Source organism: Eulemur rufifrons, chromosome 15, assembly GCF_041146395.1.
Source record: "Eulemur rufifrons isolate Redbay chromosome 15, OSU_ERuf_1, whole genome shotgun sequence".
NCBI classification, from domain to species: Eukaryota; Metazoa; Chordata; class Mammalia; order Primates; family Lemuridae; genus Eulemur; species Eulemur rufifrons.
In genome coordinates this window covers 66,833,021-66,852,973 of record NC_090997.1, presented here as the reverse complement: position 1 = coordinate 66,852,973, position 19,953 = coordinate 66,833,021, and the positions used below count along the sequence as shown (strand labels likewise).

General features: G+C 40.0%; 1 protein-coding gene and 1 pseudogene across 7 annotated transcripts in view; both read left to right on the top strand.

Moving 5' to 3' along the window:
- The first annotated feature begins 744 nt into the window (after positions 1 to 744).
- LOC138395733 (dnaJ homolog subfamily A member 1 pseudogene) lies at positions 745 to 1,797 on the top strand (annotated as a pseudogene).
- A 5,035-nt stretch (positions 1,798 to 6,832) lies between these two features.
- The window catches only part of HS3ST5 (heparan sulfate-glucosamine 3-sulfotransferase 5), a 265,981-nt gene continuing 252,860 nt past the window's right edge, over positions 6,833 to 19,953 (top strand). For 4 of the 7 annotated variants that reach the window (XM_069488293.1, XM_069488291.1, XM_069488289.1 and 1 more), the window contains exon 1: positions 6,833 to 7,646. The gene's annotated coding sequence lies outside the window, so the exon portion shown is untranslated. Of the gene's footprint in view, positions 8,536 to 19,953 lie in introns of all 7 variants that reach the window. The other 3 variants (XM_069488290.1, XM_069488287.1, XM_069488286.1) reach the window with 1 other exon arrangement.

The window sequence follows — 19,953 nt, the reverse complement described above, 5'->3', positions numbered from 1 at the left end:
ACAAACCTAGTACTTCCTAGACATCAGGAGTCTAGAAACAGGAGTTGGTCTAGACTTGCACTGTCCAATACTATGGCCACTATTCACATGTGGCTGCCGAATACTGGAAATCTGTTGAGTATAAATTGAGATGTGCCATATGCATAAAATACATACCAGATTTCAAGACTTATTATGTGTTTTCCACTACTGCTGTAAAAAATTATCATAAATTTAGTAGCTTAAAACTAAACCATTTTTTACATTTATTATCTCACAGTTCTGTAGGCCAGAAGTTCCATATAGCATGGCTCAGCCGAGTCCTCTACTTAGAGTCTCACAAGGCCCAAATCAAGGTGTCCATGGGGCCTCATTCTTTTCTGGAAAGAATCTTCTTCCAAGCTCATTCAGGTTGTTGGCTGAATTTAGTTCCTGTGATTGTAGTACGAGAGCCTTTTCCCCTTCTCGTCAGCCAGAAGCTTCTCTCAGTTCCTTAAGGACACCTGTATTCCTTGTCACACCATCCTCTACATCTTCAAACCAACAAGGACATGTTGAATTCTTATGCTTTGAATGTCTGTGACTTCTCCTTCTGTCACATCTCTTCTGCTTCTAGCCTGAGAAAATCCTCAGTTTTTAAGAACTCCTGTGAGAGAACTTTCCAGAATGCTCAGTGAGAGGTAGAGGAGTGGTGGCTTCCCAAGCTCCTTCCTACTCCCCTATACCAGCCTCAGTCCACTTGCTAGCTATAAGATAAGAATCCAAATGAAAGTGAGAAGTTTAAACAGATATCTCAAGCTTACGAAGTGTTCTTTGATGCAAAAATATGGAATTACTTGACAAAGGAGGAGAAAAGACAATTAAAAAGGATAGAGTAGGTATCAGTTTTGGGTCCCCCATGAGCATCTTTGGAATATTTTTTGAAGGAAGAGGAAAGATGCAGAGAAAAAGGAGAGGTAAAATATTGTACATTAGCTTGCAGTAACCTTAGATTCATATAATGATGCAACAAGAAAACCAGCTCCACAAAAGAATGTGATTTGTGACAAATGTGAAGGCCGAGGTGATAAGAAAGGAACAGTAGTGTGCTGTCCCAATCACTGAGGCCCTTGAATGCAAACAAGAATTCCTCAGATAGGACCTGAAATGGTTGATGAAATTCAGTCTGTGTGCATGGAGTGCCAGGGCCATGGGGAACAGATAAGTCCTAAAGACAGATGTAAGAGCAGCAGTGGAAGGCAGATAATTCAAGAGAAGATTCTACAGATTCATAATGACAAAGGCAAGAAAGATGAACAGAAGATATCATTCCATGGCCAAAAACCAGGACTGGAGCCAAGAAACATTATCATTGTTTTAGATCAGAAGGACCATAGTGTTCTTACACCACAAGAACTTTTCATGTGTATGAACATATAACTTGGTGGAATCATTGCATGGATTCCAAAAGCCAATATACACTTTTGAGGACTGAAAGAATCACAGTCATCACCTTGCATCCCTCATGTCAGATTATCAAGCACAGAGATATCAGGTGTGTGCTAACTGAAGGCCTGCCAATTTATAGTGGATCATATACAAAGGGTCACCTTATCAAATTTAAGGTAAACTTTCCTGAGAATGGCTTTCTCTCTCCTGATAAACTTTGTTAGAAAAACTCCTACCTGAGAGGAAGGAAGTAGAAGAGACTAATGAAATGGCACAGGTACATCTGGTGGCCATTCAACCAAATCAGGAAAGATGGTGCCATTACAATGAGAAGTAAATAAGGATGATGAACTTCATCCCAGAGGTGGCAGTGAGGGTCAAACCTCTTAATGGTGCCAGTGAATAACACTCACTACTGGAATTTTATATGCAGTAGTACATGAGTGAAAGACTATAACCATAATATGCTGACTCCTTGCTATTGTTTTTGTTTTAATATTCAACAATAGTAGTGTTGTAAATGTTAAATGAAAAGAAATGGAAATATAAACGCTCTGACTTTTACCCTGTATATATGTTGACTTCAGTGTGCAAGATGAAGTTTAATACCTGTAAAAACTACTTACAAAAAAGCTCCCCTAGCATTTGTTAGGTCATATCTTGTGATTGATTTCAGCTGTGTATGTGGACAAGCTTAGCTTGAAATGCTAGATGTATGCCTTGACCTCTGTGTATGATCCTTCATTGTTAAACTATGAAATTAATTAAAACTCTGTACAGTTGACTCTCCACATCCATGGGTTCCAGGCATTCAACCAAACCCGATCTAAAATATTCAGGAACAAAACTCAATAAAAATTAACAATACAACAATAAAAAATATGAAGTAATACAAATAAAAAGTACGGTATAACAACTATTTACATAGCACTTACATTGTATTAGGTATTATAAGTAATCTAGAAATGATTTAAAGTACCCTGGAGGAAGTACATAGGTCATATACAAATACTATGCCATTTTATATAAGGGACTTGAGCATATATGGATTTTGGTACCCAAGGGGGTCCTTCCTGAGATCAATCTACTGAAGATACTGAGGGACAACTGTACTTAACAGACAATCAGAAAAAAAAAAAACAACTTGATTTGTAGAGAAGTGTTGGGCTATGTAGTTATTTGTATTAAGTGGAATTCATAATGATGCTTCTTCATTTATCCTATTACTTCAATTGTTACTTGAAGACAGTATAATATATAATTTATCTTGTGGTATCAGTGATAGAAATGATCATATGTAGTTTAAATGTCCTATATATTATATAATATATGTATAACAAATATAGATAATATATATATGAAACTATGTTGATCAGTTCTGGTTACATTCATTTTTTCCTTTTCTTTGGACCATGATAAGCCCCTGAATAGTGACTTCCAGGGCTGAGTTAAACTTAACTTAGAAGTTAAAGTGAAGAGAAGAGACTTTTACATGGAAGAGAAGTAATTTGCATGTATAATGTGGGAAGGTGTTCCTTAAGTATGTCTACAGGGTTACTGTGAACCATTTGATTTATGCTCCCAAGTAATTGTAATTTAATGTTGGAAGTACAGAAAATTGTGATGAATAGCTTTAATTGTATGTTTAAAAGTCATCCTATGTTCATATGCTTAAATATGGATATCAGAATTATGTATAATGTATGAATATCTTCTTACTATATTGATTAAAAAGATTTTTCAATACGTATCACTACAGCCTTTTTTTAACCCTCAGATCAAAGAATTGGCTTTTCACTAATTAAGTATATAACTTTTCTGAATAATACAAAAAAATACTATTTATTAAAAAAACCCTCATAATCAGATTGGGTCCTCTCAGACAATTTAGGATAAATCTCCCTAATTTTGAAGTCTGTAACCTTAATTACATTTTCAACATCTCTTTCTCCACGTAATGTAGCACATTTACAGGTTCTAGAGATTAGGAGATGGACATCTTTGGGGAGCCATTTTGCCTATTGTAGTGTGGAAAAAATAATGTAAACTATTTCATTAATAATGTTTATACTGATCAAATGCTGAAATAATATTTTGGATATATTAGGTTAAATAAAATGCTATTAAAATTAATTTCATCTGTTTCTTATTGGTTTTTTAATGAGCTCCTACAATGTTTAAAATTATGTATGTGGCTCCTATTTAGACCTTGCATTACACTTCTATTGGCCAGCACTGGTGTAGACCTAGAGAGAGATTAAATCCTTTTTAACATCCTCCTCGTTTCTGACATCCAATCTATGGACCCACTCCTTCCATGAGAAATGCTTCCCTTATAATCAGGGGTGGCCTTACACTTTTAGGTCTCCCATGACTAAAGACAGTATAGTATAATACAAAATCCATAACTTTCATACAAGAAATACTCAAAAATAGTGATGGAGCATGGAGATGTGGGTACAGGGGCTCACGTCCTTACAAGGGAAGGACCCCTGGTCAACCATATCTATAATTGTCTACTGGCAATCCCAGTGATTACTGCCCTGGCACCATGAGATCAGAGGTTTCTTTTAGACATCTTTCGGTTTCTAGTGGGGTCCTTTCAATGAATATTTGCTAAACCAACTGAATCTGGATGCCAGTGATTAGCTGGTTAAAATAAAAAAAAAAAAGATAGACTTTGGAAAGTAAGTCAGCTACCCTCTATTTCTTAATAATGACAAACATTTCCATACTTTACTGAGAGGACAGCTTCCATTTGGAACTGTGAACTAAATAATACTTAATGGTTACATCTTTATGAGACAAGAGAGTGTGATGATGCTCAGGAAAAAAAAATATCCTTTACCAAAATGAACACTCTAATTAACCAAATATTTTCATTGCTTTGTATTTTATTCGGCTTTGGTGACTAAACCAAACCAATAAAGCTGTGACTATTTTCAAAATTGTATTTCAAATAGATTTTTTTTAGGATCTGCCACTTTGGTATTCAGTGTTTTATTTGTTTAATTTAGCACAATACTAAAAGGTTTCTACTAAAATGTTATATCCTACCCACTTTCTGCACTTCCCCTAGCAGAAAAGTCAGGTCATTTCTAGGAGTTGAGAAGCAACACAAAAAAAGTTCATGTACCCTTATCTAATCCTCCAACCCCAGGCAAGGTAAAAGCCCTTTCCAGAGCTTTGCTTCACAGTTTCTGGAACTGTACCTGCTCCCAGCCCCAGATGTGATCTTGCACAAGGTAGGCAGAATCACTGTGACAATCTCACAGTCTATCAGCTACAGAGCTAAGGATCCTCTGAGGAGAAGTTAGGATTGCTGAGAAAGCACAGGCTGCTGAATGTTCCTCTCCTGCCAGACATAAACCTGATGCAAGACAGAATTATGAGAAACCAGATTCATCGCACCCATCCTCCCTTTCAGTAATCTGCCAGGTACAAAAGAAAAACTGAATACCAATAAAAAGATAATATAAATAAACATTTTTTAAAAGTTTACTAATTAAAAGGACTGATAGATGGAGTGATGCATTCTTCAAAATCTATTGTCATGCCTTTGTGGACTTTATTGCTTATCAGCATTTTTCCCCCCCAGGAAAAACAGAACAGCAACATTTGTTCAGAATAAAGCAAATTGTGTTTCTTCCTTTCTTATTACTTTTATTGTTTGAGGTTTCTTTTAGACTGTAATGTGGCATTGTGATTGTGAGATGGGAAAAAAAATCCCTTGTCTTTCAAACATAAGAATGTGATTGTGTGCTATTGTTGCCAACAATGAGCTAAAGAGGTTAATGGATCACATATCTGGCAAACAGCCGTCTTTCCTCCTGCTCAATATATTACACAATATGCAGTTTGTTGTTGCTGCTGAGCTTATGATTTTGTCTGAGTAGTTGGTAAATAAGTTTACTTAGATTTAAGTTATCTATTTCTAGAACTCAACAGCTTTGTCATTCAGGCTACATCCTGAAATTTAAAAAGTGCAGTTTAAGGTCTGAGCTCATGACCTTTTGAGGTGATGCGGAGTGAGCCCCGAGAAGGAGGTGGGGCCGGCTGTTGAATGAAAATCTAGAAATATTGTGCCCTGTGAATTGCATTCGATCTTTCATTTTCAAATTGCCTAAATTAACAGAGTGAAATTACCATAATAAAAAGGAATGGATACAGGAGAAAGCACAGCAATTCTTTCTAGTGTTGTTGCCCATGATCATTCCAACAGACTTCTAATTAAATGGGCCAACCCTCTCCACTGACCCCAAGTTGACTCAACTTTGCATTCTATGACTGTCATTTTGAAACCAACAAGCCGTCATAACCAATAATGTTGTGATTTCTTGCCTAAAGGACTTTTCTGTACACTGCATTTGTACTATGGAATGTAAGCAAGAGACCTAATACCTCTAAGGGGGGGGGGGGAGAGGGAGGAAAGGTTTTATTTTTAGGGAACTACAGGGGGAAAAACTTTATCAGTGAGAAATACAGTTTTCTGGGTAATTTTGGTTGAGTAGGGATGTATGTTGAGGGAGGGTATCAGAGTTGGAAGAGAAGCAGCAATGCATCAGCCTCCTTAGATCAGATGGGATCCTTTCAGTTAGGCAAAGAGCACAGCAAACAGCACGTAGAATCAGTTCCCTGGGCTGCTGTTTGGCTGGGGGCAAGGGGTATGAGGGACACAGACTGAATCGGGAAGGCGAGTGTGCCTCTCGGCTTTGGGACTGGGACCTAAAATAAGGCTGAGCCCTGAGCTCCTGCTTCGCAGCTAGGCGGTGATCGCCCCCTGTGACTCCGGATGCACACAGCAGTCCCAAGCACCGCCACTGCCGCCGCCCGACCCCTCACAGCCTCCAGCTTTCCTGACTGGCATGCTGGAGCCACAAACCAGCTTCCTGGACACCTGTGCGTCCCAAGCTCTGGGTCTAGGCCCCTTTCTCTCAAAGGAGACAGGTCTTAGCTCCTCAGAGATTAGGTCTCTCCGACCTCCAGGTCCCCAGGTACTGTCACCCTGGCTGGTCACCTCCACGGCTTCTCTAAGCTGCGACTTCAGTCCGCCAGGGAGCCCTGCGTGCTCTCCTGGTCGCCCTACCGTGGTGCTCGCCCGCGGTTCCCGCGCCTGGGTGGGACGAGAGGTGGCTCAGCTACAGGACCTCCGCCTCTGGGTAAATCCTTCTCCTCCCCCTTATCTGCCTAAGGCCCTGCCCTCCCCCAGCAGCAAGCCGCTCCGATGTGTGCGCCCATCTCTCCGCTGAAGACACCTGTGCTTCCTTCCCCACCCTCCTCCTCCTCCCTTTCGCTGCGGTTTCTCCGCTGCCTTTGGGAGCTCGGGAGCGGCAGCTGGAGGAGGAGCAGGGAGAGGAGGGGAGGGCGAGGAGGAGTAGGGGCGGGGTGGGTGGGGAGAGAGCCGGGAGGGTGTGGACTGGCAGCCACTCTGCAGCTGGTCGCCGGGGACCCGGTCCCTCCTGCGCGCCCAAGTGATGGAGGGGAAGAGATTCGCTTAGACACACACACGCGCACACAGCTGGGCACGTCTCCGGGAGGCAGCTGCCTGCTCGGGCGCGCCGGGGGCCGGGCGGCGGCCGTGACAGCGCCAGCCGCGAGGAGTGGGGCGCCGGCACAGCTTGGCACCCGCGGCTCGAGGACGCAGAAAGGGAAGATCCCAGCCACATTGACTGTTGCTCTTTTGGGCGAATCGAGAGGGAGCGGGCTGCCGGAGAAGCTGTCACCGAGGACGCCCAAAGCTCTCGCCCTCCGTGCGCAGAGTCCGCAGCTGCGCCCGTGCCCTAGTGGGCGAGGAGGATGCGCACCTCCTCCAGCCGAGAGGCTGCGGTCTCCGGCACTGCGCGGACTCGGGCCCCGGCGGCCGCCCGTGTCGTGCCCGCGCCACAGGACCGCGCGCTGCCGCACCTGGCTCCAGCCTCTTGGGGAAGTGCGGGAAACGCACCCTAAACTCCACTACTTCTCGCCCGCCTACCCCTCCCCTCACGGCTCCCCGCCCCGGACCTGGCCGCCGCCGCCGCCTGCGTGTGGGGCCCGCCCGCCTCTTACTCACACTCGCGCACGCACAGCTCGTTCGCTCCCATTCACGCCGACTGGCTCTCCGCGGAGCCCTAGCCCGGGCAGCCGAAACTACTGGACCAACTGCCGCCTGGACCGCAGGAGCTGCTCCGTGGCCCCGCGCGACCCGCCGCCGGCCCTTGCGCCCTGGGCTCCTGCCCGCGCTGCCGCCGCCGGGGACGATGGTGAGCAGGGCGCGCTGCCCGCCTCGCGCGGGGGAGGGGCTCAGCACACCGGGCTGAGACCTCGTAGATTTGGGGGGAAATAACAGTAACGGAAATCGCTAAGGGAAGGAGGCATCCGTGGGATGCCAGCCAAAAGCACTTTGTGGGGTGCGGTTCTCCTGCGCGCTGCCTGGGGAAGACTTTTGAGAGGTTTGCAGGGGCTCAGCGTTAAACTAGTGCTAGCTGAGGAACGGCGGGGGCAATTCCCGGGGTAAATTAGACAGTCAAGTCAATGTCAGTCAATCTGTCTGGTTGTCTGTTTTTCTGTACATTTCTTGACCAGAATGCTACACCCAGCTCTCTCTTTGCAGGAGAGAGAGCACACACGTTCATTGCGCTCGGCAGAGTTTGGGGGCTCGCGCTCAGCCACTTCTTGGGGTGGCTGTGGGGCTGTTGCTTGGAGCGTGAGGGCAAGGGGGGCTTTAGGGGAGTGAGGGGCTTCGAGACCCGAGCGGAGGGCAGGCAGAGGACAGGCGAAGGCTCAGTTAACTTGTGGGTGCGGTGCCTTCTCTTCGGAGCTGGCCTCCACCCCTCATCGCACCAGTCCCTGCCCCCTCACAGCCCCACTTCGCGAAACCCTTCCCATTTACCCCAACACACACACACACGCACACACACAGGAGATGGATGCAATCGAGGGAGTGGTCATATAGTTATTACCAAGAAGTCTACCGAGGTCTCTGTAGCTACTGAGTGGAACACTGAGACTCCTGCCCCTAGCACTTGGGTGTCCACTGTGGTTTAGGGAAGCAAGGAAGGAGCGCCCAGCCTGATGTGTATGCTTTTACTTGGAGGCTTCAGGTGCACCGCAAAGAAACCTCCACCAGAACTCGGGAGTCACTTCACCTTGGTGGGTCCGCTCTCCGGCTTCACTCCTTGAGAGCTTCAGGGCACCCACCCAAGGGAGCTGCTGCTCCTATCCGTGGTCTCCCCAGTCCTCTCCCCGTGGGTCTCTCTCTCTCTGTCTCTGTCATATCTCTATCTCCATCTCTCTTCCTTCTCTCTTTTCTCTCCCTCTTTCCCTGTGAATACCAGTTTCTTCATGGAAAACATTGATCCCTTAAGGGGAGATTTAATATTTGCAAAGTGCTTTATGTCATATTACTTCGTGGATACATTTAATTGCACTGTAACTCTTCTCTGATTTATGTAAACTTAGCCTGATAAATAGCATGCAGGGTCGGGGTGGGTGGGAGCGAAAGTGAGTGGGCATTCTTTCCGTGACAGTGCTCCTTTCTAAACTCATTTGCTAGAAGTAATAAAAAGCTAGTGCTTCTGAAAGGTTTTGCTCAGTAATTTCTACATATGTCAGAGGTTTAGACAAATTTCAGATTACAATTTAGTTCAAATATATTCAGCTTCTTTTCAAAGAAAAAGTTGAAAAAAGATAATAAAAGGGGATTACACATCAAAAAATAACTATTTTAAAAAATGTTTTTATTGATATCAATTATGTTGCAACAGATTTCTTTTTAAGTTACTTCAGTGTTTCCTCCTAGTGGAGTTCTTAAAAAATAAATGAAAACAATACTACTTTCCTTCCTCCCTGTGTTTGCTTACAAAAGGTCATTGCTCAAAGTGACTGAGCATCAGAGCAGGTTTCCTTACTTCAGGAATATGAAGTTACTTACCAGTGAACTGATGGAGACCTAAGAAGGTATAAGAAACATAAGGATGGGAAGGAAACTGTTGCTTAAATTTAACTGCCTCCGGTATTTGAACAGTGAAAAGGAAAACTGCTCTAGCTTCTCCCAAGTTACTCTGGCCTTTATAAAAACATGCTTTTCTCAATTAATAAAATATATGGGAACCTCATTACTCATGTAAAATAATATTTCCAAGTAGATACCTAAGCAGATTATACGGGAAATTATGAGTCCAGTATTCAATGGAGTATATTATAGCAAGTACTGAGATGATGGTTTCTAGGTTAAATCAGAGCTCATGCTTAAATTTTAATACTTGAAGTTGTTCCCTTGAACATCTTTGTGAGGAGGTGCTGCTTGAAGTGTTTTCATTATGCTTGCATCATTGTCCTCACCATTTTACAGGCATACACAGATGTTTTTGAATGAATAACCTTCTTACTTGCTGAATTTTTACTCACTCAAAAAGTATTTATTGAGCACATGAGCACACAATATGCAAAGCTGAAGTGGGGAGTTATTCGAAACAACAAGGAAGGATTTGGGGGAGAAGCAGGATGCTTACTCCTACACAGTGTAAATAGAACTGTAGAATAGTGGCTTACTTAGGGAAGCAGCATCTAGCCCGAAGTAGGTGGTCAACAATGCTGTTGACTCAGAAATCATATAAGCTGTTAATTAGCCAACTTTGTTTTCACCCTAAATTCCACCATTATTCTTAACCCACCATGTCATTTAGATGTGACTCATCTTCAGAGAATTGATGTTGACTCTAATCTTCTTGCTCTTTGTCTGAATACTTTAGAGTAATATAACTATCTGTGTACTGTATGATTTCTAGTTCTGGCTTTCTCTGTACGATTTCTGTGGAATAGTGCCAGATCTGAATATGTCATTAGTATTCATTTATAAGTAAATGCAAATGTTCCTATTGCATTGAAAAAGTATACTTGAATTCATAGAACACAACAAATATTTTGCCCCTTAATTTTCTCATCTCTCTATTTTTTATAATCTCAGAAACAGTAATATCTCTTAAAATGCAATTATATGTAAATGAGCAAGTTAATAAAAATAGTTACATATAATTTTTTAGAAAAGGTGAAATTTCTTCTGGAAATTTTAGTTGAGAATTTTCTTTGACTTTCTTGGCATGCTTGGTAGGGTGGTCTTTTATCATAGGAACTCTCATTCATGAATAAAATAATTCTGGAGATAACTTCCTAGTAAAAGAAGCTAGCAGAGGAGAGAATGCTTGCTAAAAATGAGTTGAAAACCTCTGAGACTAGAATATGAGCAGTGACACTAGAGTTGTATAGTTGAAATGATGTGACTACTTATATATTTTATTGGTCTTTGTGACTTTTGGGGACTTTTTAAGTACTTTATTCCAATGTTTTCATATTCTGAGATTATTGCAATTAAGTGTAGAGTTACTATTTGATAATGGAAATATAGTTTGTTTCAGGTAAAGGTGAATAGTTGGAGAAGAGAGAACAAGTCAAGTTAAGGAAATAATTATTCAAACCACAGATTTATCCTCATTTAACTCCTGTCTTTTTTTGGTGGGGGGAACTCAAAACAAAAATAACTAGTTAAACCTTTCATAATGAACTATATTGTTACTATTCAGAAAAATCCTGTATTTTAATTTTTCTATAATTTAATATGAATTATTTAAAACCAGAAGAAGAGTAATCTTATATATTTTTTCTGGAATCTAAAATTTGTTGACAAATTTTGCTTCCTTTGGAATCAATGTTTGTTTCTGAGTTGTGATTTTATCTTAACTTTTACAGCAGAAGTGCAATTAAAGCAATTTATTAATAACTACTTTTAAAAATCACTGATCTAAGTAAAAAACATTTCACAGTAGCTAACACTTATAAAATATAAGAGTAAAAGATTACATCTGGAAATCCACATAATGTATAGGTGGGATAAATGAACCTCTCTAAATCTCATATGCAAGTTTCATTATCATGTTTTAGTATTAATTAACAATGAACTATCTTTCATCTTGCTGAAAAGTTTTATGAAGGAAAGCTAGGTTAATATTAGGAAGTAGTTAATGAATTGATTTGACTTTAGACCGCTTTACCTAGCTTGACTGTGCATGGGGGAATAAGTTTTATATAATTTATATATATATGTATGTGTATATATACACATACAAATATATGTGTGTATGTACACATATATACTGATATATACACATATATGGTATATATTTCTGTTTCTGTTTCTGTATATATCTATGTTTTGTCTGATAACCTTGTACAATAGGAAGAGAATCCCTTTGTGGCATGTATGGTTTTTGAACTCAGCATCGTCTTGAGAATGGTACTCATAAACACTCAACAAGTTTGATATTAAAAATTTGGAGTGTGGTAAACTTTTCTGAACAATTTATTTAAAGAACACTTGTAATAACCATTAGTATGCACCTGACACTGTCTAAAGAGCTCTACTAATATGAACTTATTTAATTCTAGCAGCCCCACATCATCCCCCATTTTACAGAGGGAAAATACGTAGGTAAATCTGTTATTATTATTATTACTGATATTTAGGAAATGAGGAAAATGAGGCTTCCTGAGCATATTGGCTCCAGCTCCACAGCTACAAAATGGCAGAGCTGGCATTTGAGCCCCAACCGTCCACTCTGCTATGACACGGCTCTTGAAGAGGTTTTGTGTGTGTGTGTGTGTGTGTGTGTGTCCACAAGTCCACATATTTACTTAAATAGGGGGCCAAGTGGGGAGCAAGTTGCAAAGCAAATAGATTCTGCCAACTGAGATTTATGGCAGTTTTCAACTTACAGTGAATTCTTAAGAAATTCATAAGGAAGGCGATTGTAATGAAGCAGTGACATAACCTGAACCAGAGCAATACTTGAGCATAATGCTATAACTTAATGTAGTTTTTAATGGACTCAATAATTTTCAAAGGTTCAGCTACTTTTAAATTAGGTAACTTTAAGAACTGATTCCATATTTAAGTAGTTTTAATAGCTCAGAGGATCTGATACTGAATGTTTTATGCTTCCCATGATATCCTTATAATGTGAACTTCTTGCACAGGAGATCAGGAGCAGTGTTACGTGTTACTACAGTGTATGGTTCTTGCCAAAGGAATCTGAGTTGTATAGAAGGTGTGAAATGAGACTTATTTTGCTCAGACCCAACCACACGCAGTAGGCATCCCATTAATGTTTACTGCATGCAGGGTATTCCACAAGTTGCTAGTCCAGAGGTAAGAAAAAACTTCAAATGCTTTTATAATTACACAGTTTCAAGACATGATTTAACACTGAATAGACATTTTTCTTGGTCGTGATGATCTCAGGACATTACTATCTATGAAGCCCTGTGGAATAATAACTTTTATTAGATGGAGTGGCTTGCGATAGAAAGGAGGAGGGTAGTATAAGGAGTGTGAAATAATAAACTGATTTAAATGTTTAAATTTAGAAGTACACAAAAGGAAAAATGCCTGTAATTGTACATTGTATTTTAAAGAGGCATATAAGACATAAGTACCATTAAGTAGCAGAATCTTTAAACTACTAATGAGATGGCACAACTGTCCTGTCATAAATATTAACAATCTTACTATTTGAGTATGGTTTGGGGAATTATTTAGGAACATATTAAAATGTCACTGTAATGCTCTTCCCCACAGCTAACTCACTCAAGTCAATGAAAAAGAAATCACAATAATTCTGAATGTGCCTCAACGTAAATAAAGTGTTTATTGTAGCATTAGTACTGAAGTCAGACAGAACTGGCTGGATTTGAATCCCTGCTTCACTGCTTATTAGCTGTATCATCTTGGGAAAATTACTTAGCCTTTCTAATTCTTAGTAATTTTATCTGTTGTATAGTAATGAAAATACCAGTTCATAGACGTCCATATAATAATCTATCTAAAACACCTAGTAGAGAGTGTCATACATAGTAAAGGTTCAGGGAATAGTAATTGATTCTGCTGTCATCACCATCGTCTCTAACATGACCATACCATCATCATAAATGGTTAAACATACTAAGTTATATGTAATATATGAATGTTTGGTTGTTCTCTATTGTAAAACATAGGTTCTGTGAATTCTTACTGTTGAGGGAAGTGTATGAAGAAAGAAGTCTGTGTTTTAAGATTTAAGCTTGATTAAAGTGTTACTGGATTTAAAGGCCTATGCCAAGCATAGAAATTGAGAGGAGCCTTTTGGGACAGCTACTTCACAGTTTTTTCGTACAAGGACCCTGTATACAAGTTCACACAATTCTTTGGAAGATGTATCCTCTTATACAGATATAGTAAGTGGAGAAGAATAAAACTTTTTGCTAAGCATTGAAATATTTGTATTTATCTTTATATCTGATGTACGTTGAAAGTTTTAGGATACACAGAAAATTCTTTCTCACTTTTTTATATTATATACCTTATAGAATTCATTGTATAAAAGTAAAAGCTATTTCCTAACTGTGGTCATTACATGTGGGTAACTTGATTTAAAAGGTTAATTTTAATTTAATTCTTAGATTTTTAAAAAATAACTTATTTAGTTCTGGTAGCCACCATGCTATTCCCATTTTAAGTTTTTTAAAGCTTAGAAACTGGTGTTTTTCTGTGTTCTTTTTTCCTATTAGGTGTGTATACCTATTTGACTCTTTATCTTTGCAAAAATAATAAATGATGATAACTAACATTTAGTTAATATTCACTGTGTACCAAGCAGTACAGATCTTAACACATTTCATCCTTACAGGACATTCAATGAGACATATGTAATTAGTATTTCCATTTCACAGATGAGGAAATTGAGGCCCAGAGAGGACCCAGAGCTTGAGGAGTGGAGCCATGACTCAAACCCACGCCACTGGGCTCCACAGCCCACATTTAACCCCGACTCTAATGCACTTCTTAGTCGCAATTAGCCTCCAGGTACTTTCCCTGGATTTCTGGGCCTGGAAACCCATACCTCCCTACTTCCCTGCAGCAAATGAAAGAGGAGTTTAATTTAAGTAAAGGTTAATTTCTTTTCTTTGTCATATCACACTATTTTCACATGTATATGCAATGGCCACTAGCACAAAGAACAAAGCAATATTATTTTTTAGCAAACTATTGGATCTATTTTTAAATATTAGTAGATTTAAACAAGTCTGCCAAGATCCTGCCAAATACAGTCATGTGTTACTTAATGATGGGGATTCATTCTGAGAAATGCATTGTTAGGCAATTTTGTCATCATGTGAACGTCACAGAGTGTATTTACTCAAGCCGGGATGATAGAGCCTGCTACACACCTATTGCTCCTAGGCTACAAACCTGTACAGCATGTTACTGTACTGAATACTGTAGGGCATCGTAACACAGTGGTAAGTATTTATGTATCTAAGCATATCTCAACATAGGAAAGGTATAATAAAAATATGGTAGTGTGATCTTATGGGACCACTGTCGTTTATATGGTCTGTCATTGACCAAAACATCATTATGCGGTACATGACTGTAGTTGAATCCACACTGTGTATGTGGTAGTGGAAACTGACATTCCATGAAAATGGGATTTCCTCTTCTGGTGACCCAGCTGCCTGTCATCTGAAGTTCCTAATTGGCTAACTTTTTCTGAGCTGAATAAAACAGTAGGACTAGAAGACACTGGAAAAAAGCCTTTCTTCCCAGGGACACAGCGTGGAGAAGTCAAAAAGCTGACCACTGGGGAGCTCCAGGGTTCCTGTGGATCTGAAGGGTTCCTCCCTCCTGAGAATACCCAGAAAAGGCCTGAGGACCATTCTGTTGACCACTTCTCTTAGTGCTTTCCAAGGACAGGAATTATACTGGATTGTGTTCTTTTCATCCCTGTTTCCATGGTACATGGCACATGGTACGAGCAGACACAGAGCTTCTTACTGTGGGCATCTCAGAACCTGGGAAGCAGAGAGCTGAGGCACCCAGACAGGGGGGACGTAGGAGTAGGGGGCAGAGGCAGAGCACAGGATGGGTGCTGGGGTGCATGAGGGATTGATGGGTCTGCAGTTGGATGGGGAGCTGGGAGAATATTTATTTCTATTTTATTTTTACTTAAGTATGGTTATATTCCTCTGTTTCCAAATCTAGACTAGATGTGTGGTACCCACTTGACCCTGATATCTGACTCTTTAAAGTGAAGAACATTGTTTCCCATTGTCCTGACAGCAGTGCCTGGCACACCATAAAATCTTAATAAATACTGTCTTTAATTATTACTTCCTGATTTTCTCTGGATAGAATCATTTTTTCTGAACCAGGCATTTATCTCATCCTCATACTCTGTCGACTCTGAAATGCATGACCAGATAGTCAAGGGTTATAGCAGCATTTAGTTTTAGAGTTTCTGAATTCCACAAATATTCGCATCCTCTAAAGAGGGACTCCCACCTCTGTGCTACCGACAAAAAGATCAAGGGCTTGAGAATTTTTACACACCGTTACTTTCTTAATGTTATCTTTTCTCTCTTAATGTTATCTTTTCTCCAATACTTTGTGTTATTTTGCTCTCCTGTATTGGCAACATCATCCAAGACATCCATGAAAAGTGAGAAACCAAGAAGAATAGTTAGTTACAAGGATCATAGTAGGAGCACCGGTACTTCAGGATCATCTCCTTCCACATCTATTTTGTCACCAAGACATGGCAGTCCTGCTCCAGAACATCTGCCTTTCTTGCCAACCCTGATGCTGCTGCTTTAGTTCAGGCCCTCGGAACTTCCCACCTGAATCATAGTAGCCTCTTTCCTCTTTATTAGCCTCGAGTCTCCATCCTCTTCAATGCTTCTGAATTTTTTTCTGACTGCCAACCTCATCATGTAATTTTCCTGCTTAATAATAATCTGCTATATCCTCTGCCTTCAGGGTGAAGTTCAAATGAGTTCAACCTACAAAGCCCTTCCTGTTCCCATGGACCAGCCTGGCTCTCATCTCCTGCCACTATTCCACAAGGTCCCTGCAATCGGTGATTCTAAGCAAGGAATGAACCATGCCCCGTGACATTTTCATGCCCTTGTGGATGCTGGTCCCTCTGCCTAAGGGTTCTCTGCTTGTCTCACTTCTTAGCTTCTCTTTGTTTTCTTACTTCTCTCCTTTGCAGTGTTCCGACCTCCACCCAAGCCAGGATGGCTGAGCTTTCTGCTCCTCTTTTATAGTGCAGATCATGCTCTATTGAGTTAATTTGTTATTCCTCCCACATACACATACACACACAAACATAAACACATACTTGTTTCAGTTGGTAACTCAGAGTGGGGGAAAAAAAAATAAACACGTACTTGTCTCCCACCAGTATTTAAACTCCAGTACCTAGCTTAGTATCAAGAATATTAGAAGCACTGAATACATTTTTATTGGAGAAATCATCTTATCCCTCTCTCTGCCTGACTTTTTATGCTTTTGTCTTGTTCACTTACTTGATTTATTACGTTTCAGTATTCATTTATTGAGAACTGCTGTGTGTCAGGCAATGTGCTGAGTGATAAGGACATAATGACTTAGTCCTTGCTCTCAAGAATCTTGTAAGTCCGAGAGGAAACCCAGTTGGCAAAGAAGCAAGTAGTATTCAGTGTGTTAGATGATGAAGAGAATATACAGTGAGGGTACAGTGTGAAGAAGGTACAATTCTGCCTAGGAGAGCAGGGGAAACTCCACCCCTCCCCCCTGCCCCAGCCCCTCCCACACACATCTATTTCTTCTCTTCTCTAGTGTTCTCAATGCCCCAGAGAAAGCAGCCATCTATCAAGACTATTAATTTTTAAGGGTGGATTTAGATATCCATTTCTCTAACAATGGCCTATAGAGAACTAGGCAATTTTTATTTTTATTTTTATTTATTACTTGCAAGACCAAGAAAGCTTCAAAAAGTTCCTCAGTAAGCTCATTTTCAAATTTTTCTTTCATTTAAATTCTTTTAAATATATCTAATAATCATATTGTTTATTTAAGTTCATTTTCCCTATAAAGCAAGGGACTTATATTTAACCAATCATTAGTATCTATTTAATGAGATATAAAAATCTGATTTCTCTTTTAGGATTTGATGTATATATGAAGTTAAATTATTTCACCATGGGCAAAATGAAAAATTCAATAAGACCAATAGATTAGCTAACAACATATGATAATCACCTTACAGATCCTTATCTCGTACTAAAGAAATAGAAATGGGCTGTTGATTAATATATCTAATGGCAAACATTTGAAAGCAAGCCTTTTTTAGATGTGTGTGGCCATTCCCTAATAAAATATAAAATTAGTTTCAAAAGTATAATGTGTAAAATACAATATTACCTTAAAATATATATAAAATACGCTATGCTTTAAAAACATTAATACATTTAATATAGTACATAAACCATAACCATTTAGGTGACATCTTTTAAAATTTAAAAAAATAATAATTAAATATTATATTATTTGTTTCCCCTCTAAAGTATGTAAAAGCATTAACTATTATTTCCTAGTTATGTAGACATTGTATTCCCATTTTATGTCTTAAAGCTGAGAGAAAACCAGGAGCAATAAAAAAGTAGAACCAAGTTAATCCTGTCTGTTTTCAGTCATAAATTTACTTTGAAATTCTTATACTTTTGTGAGAATTTAACTATATTCTGTTTTTAAAAGTACATTAACTAGGGGAAGATATATATATTTTTTAAACACATACATATTCATATAAATTCTTTTTCTGACTTTAGTTGCTTCTTGATACCCAAATAATTCCATTGCCTTGAAAAAGGGTCTAGTTTTATTCTCCTGCAACCATGATGTTTTCTGTGACTTAATTCCATCACAATAACAGTCAGCCATTCTTGACCTATAGGTGGTTTCCTAAATACTTTAAATGTTTCAAAATATTGAAATGTTGGGAAGCTGAACAAAAGACTTATATGTGTTATAAATATATGACCATAGGATTTGCCATCCAAGCTGGGAGACTTGAAAGTGAAAGGGAATATATAATAATTATGCTGAGAAAAGTATCATAAAATCCCTAAATATGGCTAATGTAGCACTGCCTTCCTGCGTCCAGTGATCTGGGGAGACCAGTCCTAGGAGCCTGGGTCTGTGTCACCTTCTCTTGCCCGACACAGGGCTGGGGTAGACATTCTGGTAACTGTGCATGTTGCAGTCTTTGTTTAAGCGAAGACTCCTCAAATACCTAAGGTAGGCTTGAGGAGAAAGACTTTTTTATTTTTCCAGAAGATAACTAAGTGTGGGATCTTGGCTCCCCAAGTTAGAACAAAGGGAGCCCAATATAGGAAGGGATTATAGTGAAGAAAAGGAGATGGGGTCTTTCCTTGTGAGTGGGGAGTCCTGTAGACCCTGTGGGTACTCATGTGAGGAAACACGGTCCATACTCTTTCTACCCTGACCATCACCAAACCAGAGGGTCAAAAGCATATCTTTGTCACTGCTGCCTAAACACTTGCTACCAAGCATCCCACATTGGCTTCATCTAGCTGGAGTGGGCAGCAGGAACCATGACATTAACTCAATATCATGATAATAGTGCAAAATCATCACTCATACAGTCAGTAGCTATTCACTGAGCATCTATTATGTTCCAGAAACATCGCTGGCTGATACAGAAGACTAAGTTCAGCATATGACAGGCTATTCAAGAATGCAGTGGAGGAGGTTGTAGAAACCCATAAAAGTCAAAAACTTTCAGAATTCCCACTCACTGTCCATGTTTGTCTTCTTGGTTTTCCTCTTCGAATAAACCCTTCTTTTAAGGGTATCTATTGGATGTGTTCTTGTATTGAGATGCTGATCACTTGAAGTTTTTAATAGTTTTTTAGAAATATCTGGAATAACCCAAATTTTCTCAGTAAAGGAAGTGAGAATTTATGCCAGTCCCACTGGACTATGCATTCCTTACCCAACGGAAGAGTACCAGGAAAAAGAAGGCAAGTTAGTGTCTTTTGCCTACTGTATTTAAACAAGGTATTTAGGTAGTTCTACTTTGTTTCATTATTTCCATTTTAAAAACTTTTTTTCTCCTGGGACAAAAAACCAAATTATTAATTCTATTTCAATAACATTCTGTATTCAGAAGAGTAGCTGCCAAATTTGTTGGGACCTATAACAAGATAATTAATTATCCGGTAACATGAGGACTATTGGAGTGTTGGATACAAAACAGATGGTGGGAGAAGAAGGATGATGCCGTCAGCACGCTCTGAGGGGTGTGATAAGTCTTTCGGCCTCAGTGGGGTAAAAGCTACTTGTGCGCCAAGCCTTGCTCATACTTCCTGCTGCACTTTTTTGGGGGGGTTGGTCCTTCCATCGCCCCATTACTTCACTCCTTGAGACTCCAGCTTCCCTTTCCCACTGCCACCACATTCATTTTAAATGTCAAGGGAGGTGAGGGCAAAGGTTCTGCTCCCCTTGGACCCTGAACACAGTGCCGCCATCTGTGCCAGCCCCAGTGCCTATCCTGTGGAGCAAAGCAGGCTGCCTTACCCTTGTCCTGACATTGGTTTCAGTCATGCAGATGCAGGGCTGTTACAGAATTTTAGGTTCATTTCAGAATCAGTTAGATAAATTAATATGACATGCAAACTCCATGGATTGTTTTC